Raw genomic sequence first — 8,917 nt, 5'->3', positions numbered from 1 at the left:
GGGATATTTTTATTTTTGTTAGTCATTTTTCATGGTTAATTCTTTGCATAATGTTTGAAGCAGTTTAAAATACATTTCACTTCATCTCATTTATTTATTTTTAAAATACAGAAGTGAATAGGGAGAATATACTTTAAAAAATATTCGAATGGCTAAGCTTTTGTGAGATGTTTGAAACGATTTTTAATGAATTTTTTATCTTGTTAAAAAAAACCCCAACTCAACAATTCTGGTTTAAAAATGATATCAGGCTGCCCTGGCTGGTGTGGCTCAGTTGTTTGAGCATTGTCCCATGCACTGAAAGGTGGCCAGTTCGATTCCTGGTCAGGGTACATGCCCAGGTTGTGGGTTTGAGACAAAAAACAAACAAACACACACATGCACACACAAACAAATCATAATGCTGAATACTGATTAAAACAAAAACAGATTCCAGAATGTAGAAAAAAATGCAATCCTATCTAATAAAAGAGAAACATGCAAATTGACCATACCCCCCGAACGCTTCCCTTTGGCTAATCAGCAGGATATGCAAATTAACTGCCAACCAAGATGGCGGCCGGCAGCCAGGCAGCTGAAGCGAACAGGAGGCTTGCTTGCTCCAGTGACGAGGAAGCCAAGGTTCCCCGCCTGCCGCTGCCGGCCTCTGAGCTTGCACTCAGAGAAACAATGTTGCAAATATAGAAGCTAAATAAAACCCAGAAACCTGCTTTCAGCCGTCTGAGCTGGAGCGAGCAGGACCGAAACAATGTTGCAATTATAGAACCCAAACAAACCCTAGATTCCTGCTTTCAGCAGCTGAGGCCTCAAGCTGGAGCCGAGCCTCAGAGCTAAAGCTGGCTCTCAGCTCCAGTGACAGCTGTAGAAGGTAAATAAATCCCAGAATAAAAAAAAAAAAAGAAAAAAGGAGAGGTTGTGAGCTTCAGTCACCCGCCAGCCTGAAAACGGCCCTTAGCCCCTCACCCAGACTGGCCAGGCACCCCAGTAGGGACCCCCACCCTGAAGCAACAAGATGGCGGCTAATTTGCATACTGAAGGCGGGCGGCAGCGGGCAAGGCTGTCCACGGTCCTGGGACCCGGATCCGTGACCTGGCGGGTGGGGGGCAGCTCGGGAGGCTGTCCGCTGTCCCGTGACCTGGATCTGTGACCCTGCCGGGTCGGGGGCAGTGCTTGAGGCTGTCCGCTGTCCCGGGAACCAGATCTGTGACCCTGCCAGGCGGGGGGCAGTGCTTCAGGCTGTCCGCTGTCCCGGGACTTGGATCTGTGACTCTGCCGGGCGGGGGGCAGTGCTTGAGGCTGTCCGTGGTCTGGGACCCGGATCCGTGACCTGGCAGGTGGGGCGGCAGTACTTGAGGCTGTCCGCGGTCCCAGGACCCAGATCCGTGACCCTTCACGGCGAGGAGGCAGCTGTGAGCGCGCCAAGCAGAGCCTGCAGGCTGAGCTGAAGTAGAGCCTGCAGGCCATCAGTGCCCAGGAGTGGCTGTGCAAGATCCGCCTCCTGGCCCAGAAGGTGCAGGATCGCAGGGACAGCCACCGTGGCGGGCCAGACTGACGTCCTCCTGGCCGCACCACGGGGGTTTGCGGATCTGCAAAGCCAGAGGCCTCCGGTGTGCACATCCCCCCCTGGCGTGCGAACATCCCCCAGCACACTGTCACCCTCCCACGCCTGCAACAGTTGCAAACCAAGGCGTGCACAAGTTCCCCCCGCCTCTCCACCGCACTTCCATCAACCCAGCATGCCTAACACCCCCACAGGATGTGCACACATCCCCTCCGATGCGCTCACATCCTTTGGAGAGTGTCTGGGTGTTCTGGGTGCTGAGGGTGGGCGCCTGTGAAATGACAGTGAGAGGGCGGAGTGGTGATGCCCTGTTCCCACGGAGGCCAGTGCAGCTACGAGATCACCTCTGGGGGGTTAATGCAGGTGCTGAGGCAGGAGCAGGTGCAGACAGACACACCTGGTGGGCGCGGGCGGCCCTCTCTGAGGTGCCTTCAGTCAGCGTTCAAGATCAAGAACCCAGAGGCGGTTCACTATCCCAGTGAAACAGTGGGATAGTCGGGGCGACTGTAGAGGAGGAATGTGCACTTTGGGTGCCAGCACCCATGAGCGAAGGCTGCCCTGACTGAGCCTTGCTTGCTTGGGGCCTAGCGCACTCCTGCTGGGCAGCGGGTGACAGGACGTGCTTTTCCGAATTAATGAGAGAAAACGTTGATTCTCCTGCTGCCCACGAAGGTGGAAAGTGAAGTGGGGAGACATGTGGGGAGTGAGCGAGGTTCCCTGTCTGGGGGTTCCAAATCTGCTGTTGGTTTCTCTCACCGCTGACTAGAAATATACAGGGTGTCCCCCCAAAATGTATACACACTTTGAATACCTACTAATTCCAATGGTTTTAAGCATAAGAACGAAACAACAATGGAGCTGTTATCTGTTAAAAGTGTGGGCACAAACAGGTAGTTGGACATTCCCTGAGGGGTCTCAGATTGGAGAGGGTGGAGGCCAGACTGAGGGACCCCTTCCCCCCCCCCCCCACCCCAGTGCATGAATTTCATGCACCGGGCCACTAGTTAATTATAAGACAGTGCAGGCTGAATTGAGAAAAACTGCCTTAGCATGCTCAGGCTTTACCTTTTGAAGCAGAATCTCTCTGAAATAAAGATGAGAAGCTGATTTGGTCCTTTTACTGGCTTCTGACTCAGAGGTTGATAGTCTATGCCATGCCAGAAATTTGGACAATTATCTCTCTACTATAGGGGTACTGCTTTTTAAGATAGCCTACATAGTAAATTATCCCCTCTTCTTTTTCTGTAGTAATTCAGAGACAACATTTCACAAACATTATCAGGAAAAGAAATATGGGTACAGTATATTACATCTCTGGATTTCTGGTCTCCAAAAGTACAGAGATTAAGATAGCGATGGAAACAGGAAGAACTCCATCAGTTGTGAATGCCAAGATTGAAGTTTTTATTTTTGTTCTTTGATTCACATAAACAGATAGTTGAGTTTGGACAATGTATTTCCTGAGCTATTATAGATAAATTCAGCTTATACTCTGGGAATTGCTTTATAAACTAGGAAGTGACTCATGCAATCATGGAGGCTAGCAAGTTCAAAATCTGCAGGGTGGGATATCAGGCTGCAGACAGGGAAGAGCTGATGTTGCAGTCCAAGTCTAGCTCTACTGGTGAATTCTTTCTGCTCTGGAGAGCTGAGTCTATTGTTCTAGTCCAGCGGTTCTCAACCTGTGGGTCGCAACCCCTTTGGGGGTCAAACGACCCTTTCACAGGGGTCGCTTAAGACCATCGGAAAACACATATATAATTACATATTGTTTTTGTGTTTAATCACTATGCTTTAATTATGTTCAATTTGTAACAAGGAAAATACATCCTGCATTGCAGATATTTACAATTTATAATAGTAGCAAAATTACAGTTATGAAGTAGCAACGAAAATAATTTTATGGTTGGGGGTCACCACAACATGAGGAACTGTATTAAAGGGTCGCGGCATTAGGAAGGTTGAGAACCACTGTTCTAGTCAGTCCTTCAACTGATTGTATTAGGCCCACCCACATTATGGAGGGCAAGGTGCTTTACTCAAAGTCCACCAATTTAAATGTTAATCTCATCCAAAAGCACCCTCAGACACATCCAGAATGTGTGCTAATATCTGGGCACTGTGGCTGAGCCAAAGTGACATTAAAAAAAAAAAAAAAAACTGTCACAGTGAATAAAGTTTATTTTTATGATCAACTTATCTCTTTAAAAAATAAAAAAAATTATTTTAGAGAAATTGATTTATTATTTCACTTATTTATTCATTCATTGGTTGATTCTGGTATGTGCCCTGACGGGATTGAACCTGACAACTTTGGAGTATTGGGATGATTCTCTAATCAACTCACCTACCTGGCCAGAGCCCCTGGTTAACTATCTGATTCCTTCTTCCATATCTTACCCCCTCTCTCTGCATTGCCATACTCAGTTCCACAGACTCTTATATTGTCACGTTTTTGCCTAGTGTCATCAATCGAAGTAATTTGCCCAGGTCTGTCTTCCTTCTGATTTCAGAATTATCTTCCCTTCAAAATTTACATTTCCTCAGTGACCTTTTCACACCTGGTATGGAAATGAAAAGTAATCCTATAAATAGTTTCACTCTAAAGTGTTAATAGATCATAATGACAATGTAGATCTCCTAGGGAAGAGGGAGGTGTTCTGCATTAAATATACACTGAGTGGCCAGATTATTATGACCACCTGATGTTTGTAGGCAAAATTGCTATAATTTCTCGCTGAAGTTGCTAGAGGGCCAGACCATTATAAATAGGGAAGCAGGTTTACCACGATAGTAGAAGTGATTTTTTTCTGAAGATATGGGTAAACAACGGGATTTAACAGCCTTTGAACGTGGAAATACACACACACACACTGAGTGGCCAGATTATTATGACCACCTGACATTTGTAGGCAAATTAGCCGTACACTGCATTGTATGGGATATGGAAGCCGAAGGCCTGTTTGAACACCTTTGCTGTCTGCAGTTACCAAGATAAAACGTCTCCAGTTTGCACAGGAACACAAGGATTGGACAGTCGAGCATTGGAAAAAAAGTCATGTGGTCTGATGAATTATGTTTCCAGTTGCATTATGCAGATGGCAGAGTGAGAATTTGGCGGAAACAGCATGAAAGCATGCACCCCACATGCATGAGTACAACCCTTCAAGCTGGTGGGGGCAGTGTTATGGTTTGGGGCATGTTTTCCTGGCATGATTTGGGCCCTTTAATTCATGTGGAACAACGTCTGAACAGCATAACAAACCTAAGTATCGTTGCTGATCAAGTTCATCCTATCATGTTGATGGAGTATCCTAATGGAGATGGCTTCTTCCAACAAGACAATGCACCATGCCACAGTGCTTGTATTGTGCAGGAGTGGTTTCAAGAACATGAGGGAGATTTTACCTTGCTTAGGTGGCCCCCACAATCACCGGATCTCAATCCAATTGAACATTTGTGGGATGAAGTTAAAAGAGCCATCAGGCAGCTGGTTCCACGACCATCAAATCTCACAGAACTAGACAGTGCTATTCATCAGGCATGGTGTCAGATTCCTCACATCACCTTTCAACAACTTGTGGAGTCAATGCCACAAAGAATTGCCGCAGTATTGAAGGCAAAAGGTGGCCCAACGAAGTACTGGTGGGGTGGTCATAATAATATGGCCACTCAGTGTAAATGTACAGATGGACTTTAGGCATATGATAGCCAATGAATGGAGGTAATTTGGGACAGGAAACTTTTTGGTCTCCTATAATCACATTTTGTAAATGACTAGTTCTCTATAGTCAAGGCCTATTTAACATCTGGTTCCCTTTTTGATGTGTTCAAAAAAGGGCAAATGCAAATGTACGAAAGTTTGAGATAGTATTCTTTTTCTAAAATTTTTATTGATTTTTAGAGGAAGGGAGAGATAGAAACATCAGTTATTCCATTTATGAATTAATTGGTTGCTTTTTTTTTCTAAAATACATTTTTATTGATTTCAGAGGAAGGGAGAGGGAGAGAGAGAAACATCAATGATGAGAATCATTGACCAGCTGCCTCCTGCATGCTCCCCACTGGGGACGGAGCCCACAACCCACGCCTGTGCCCTGACTGGGAATCCAACCATGACCCCCTGGTTCATAGGTCGATGGTCAATCACTGAGCCACACAGGCCTTTTTAATTTTAACAATTTTATTGCTATTTATATTGGGAGTCAGCTAAGGGATAACAAAAATCACAAATGTGAAAGTTTGATAATCTTATACAGCTGTTTCAATTATGGTTCTTCATTTCTTTAGAAATGACAACTAGAAGCCCTGATGCATGGCAAGGAGGAGGCTGAGAACCATTAGATTTCACAGGACTAACCTGGGAAATTGAGTAGCATAAAGAGACAATAAATGACCCACTATCATCACTTTTTATTTTTTCAATTCTGTTCAAAAGTTTTGATCATAGAGAAAATCCTTTCCATTTCCTCAGATGTTTGAATAAGACCCAGATGTCCCCATTCATTCCTAGGTAATTTATTTTTTTCTTCTGCAGCTCTGATTTCCAAAGGTGCAGCTCAGGCAAAGCTCTGTAGATGGGGTTCAGACAAACAAAATGCTTCTATATCAGTGTCTGGACTGGCACATGGTTACAAAGGGCTCTTTGTTTCAGTGGGTTGGTGAGGTTGTTCAAGGTTGGGTTGGTGTGGAGGAAAGGCTGTTCCATGACGTGACCGCTGCCTCTCCTGTGAGCTAGAGCTAGACCAGAACAGAGGTTGCTTTCTGTAAACCCACCTTATAGACTCTCTGAATTGATGTTCATTCTGACATAAATTAATGCCTTTTGCTTCCTGTGATATGCCGGTTCCTGGAACAGGTTGTTGTCCTGACTTGGTCAAGCATATAATTTCTAGCATTCAGGTACTAGTGCCTGTGATTATTGCCCACTTCTACCCTATGTAATTCTTTGTGAGTGGCATGGGGACCCATTTTGTTTTGCAGCTACCCAAGACATGTCTTGTAAGTTCCCCTTTATAAATTGTATTAATTACCTGACTAGAGTGGCCAGCCTCTTTCTTTGGTCTTTCCCTGCCCTCCACTTATGGAGGTAAATTTTCATTCTCCGGGCTGTCTCTGGGTCTGCGTGTACTAAACAGTTGGGGAAAATAATTGGCCTTAAAAGTTTCTTCCTCCCTACTGATGCATAAGCACTTTCCAAAATAGCTGTAAAATGGAGATGGACAAGACAAATTGATAGTCATGATGGAAAAACAAGCAGAAGAGGAAAGCAGGGGGATTCAACAATTATAGTTTAAGCATGAGAACTTTGGTGGTCCTGCTGGCTTTTCTTTGTGGCATTGATAGGATTTCTGGCAGCTTACAAAGGTGTTCAAACATTGTAATCATGCCCTGGCAAGGGTGGCTCAGTTGGAGCGTCTTCCCGTATACTGAAGGGTCTCGGGTTCAATTCCTGGTCAGGGCATATACTCAGGTTGATCCCCATTTGGTGCATACAGAAGGCAGCCAATCGATGGTTCTGTCACATTGATGTTTCTTCCTAAAATCAGTAAAAACATACATACACACACAGAAACATTGTAATCATACTTTGACATCTTGGAAGTATTACTGAAGGCTTACCAGAACCTCTTAGATGAGCATCTGAGGCCAACTACATGTTCTGAGGCTAATATAGCATGTTTATGTCCCAAATGTGTTGTCTCTTTTCAAATAGCTCACTGTTGTTTTATAAACTTTGCTCGGGGTGATATAGGAACCTGTTTAAGGGCCTGAAATATTAAAGGGTTTTCATGTTAGAAATACTCTGATTAGTTCAATGTTACATTTTCTGGCCTCTCTTTGAGGCCAGTAATAAAAAGACATTCGCCTCCCCCACCCCCACCCCCAAGAAAAACTGAAAAGCCCTTTGCTCACTTGATCATAAAACCAGCCATAGAAAGTAAACTCTACTAAGAACATTAGACTTTTTTTCACTCATTCAAAAGCATTTTTGATCCCTTACTTTGTGGTAAGTTCTATACTAGGTGTTGAGTATGCAAACACTTGTTCTAGCTTCAAGAAACAGCCTAGTAGAGGAATATGCAAAAAGCAAAAGTAAAAAATCGAAGTATATTGCTTTAAAAGGGGCAACTCAAAGAATGAGAGGTTAATGCATGTCCTTATGTCTCTGGGGGAGACAAAAAAGGTTTTCCCTAAGAGGTAGCATTTAAGTAGGGAAGGTGTGTGGATTCCATGAAGAATAACCAATGTGTGCAAAAGTCTTGAGAATATTGGCCCAATATTGGCCCAGAATTGAGAGATCACCTGTTCAGCGTTATTGGAGTGTAAAGAGCTGGAAGGTGTGGTAGGAAAGGAGCAGCAGTGTGAAGTAACATGAGACATCCGGGGTCAGAAGTCCATGCCATGTTCTATGTGCCCACTGGAATTTTATTTGATTCTACTCTAGAGTCATTAATAGAGTTATGATAACCATCTACATTTTACTAAAGACACTATTTAAATCTTACTAAGCAAATACTCAGGTAATAAATTCTCAGAAACATCATCTCTCTTTGATTAAGTTTCTCTTGGCAGGAATGGTGCATTAATTAATAGAATTAGTTAATCGTTGATGAGTCAAATGTAAGGCTGTCAAATCTAGGCAATTCCTACAGTCCTGTCAGGTGGGCCAGCAGAAGTCTCCCTTCTCCTCCGCAAAAAAAACCAAAACGGGGTTAGAGAGTCAATGAATGGGGGCGGAGGGCTTTTGGAGGCCAAGCATATAACATGGAGCCTAAGTCGGGAACTGAATTACCTGCCACCTGGAAGGCTAACAGAACCTGCATAGCGCTTTGCAACCAGGAATTTTGGTATCTCCTTCCTCTCAATTCTTTGCAATTTTTTTTAGGTCTATATCCCTTTCCCACCCTGATTTATTTGTCCGGCTGGCCTCTGCTTTCTTCCTCCTCTTTCCCCGCTTCCTGGCGGGCTGGAACTTGGAGCCTAGGATTGAACTAGGCGCGCCCCCAACGTTATTTGCTTTGCTAACAAACTCATCCTCCTCTTTCCTAATCTTCCCCTCATTCCAGCCAGCCAACAAATTTCCTCCTCCCCCGCGGCGCCGTTCCTCCCGCTACTCGCCCCGGGGCCGGGCGGCTCCAGGAACCTAAAGCGGATGCGCCGGGAGCCGCTGCCACGTCCTCGCTGCCAGCAGGCCAGCGCCTGCGTGGGCTCGTGGGCGGGGCGGCTCGGGGAGGCGGGATCTGTGCGTGAGTGGCGCGGACGCGGCCCAATGGGACCTGCGGGCGGCGGAGGCGGCGGCGGCGCGGTGCGTGCCGAGGGGCGGGGCCAGGAGGCAGTTGCTGGCGAGTCCCG

The sequence above is a fragment of the Myotis yumanensis genome, unplaced genomic scaffold (genome assembly GCF_028538775.1).
Source record: "Myotis yumanensis isolate MYYU_CA2020_CCGP unplaced genomic scaffold, mMyoYum1.0.hap1 SCAF_11, whole genome shotgun sequence".
Taxonomy (NCBI): Eukaryota; Metazoa; Chordata; class Mammalia; order Chiroptera; family Vespertilionidae; genus Myotis; species Myotis yumanensis.
This window is presented reverse-complemented; position numbering follows the sequence as displayed.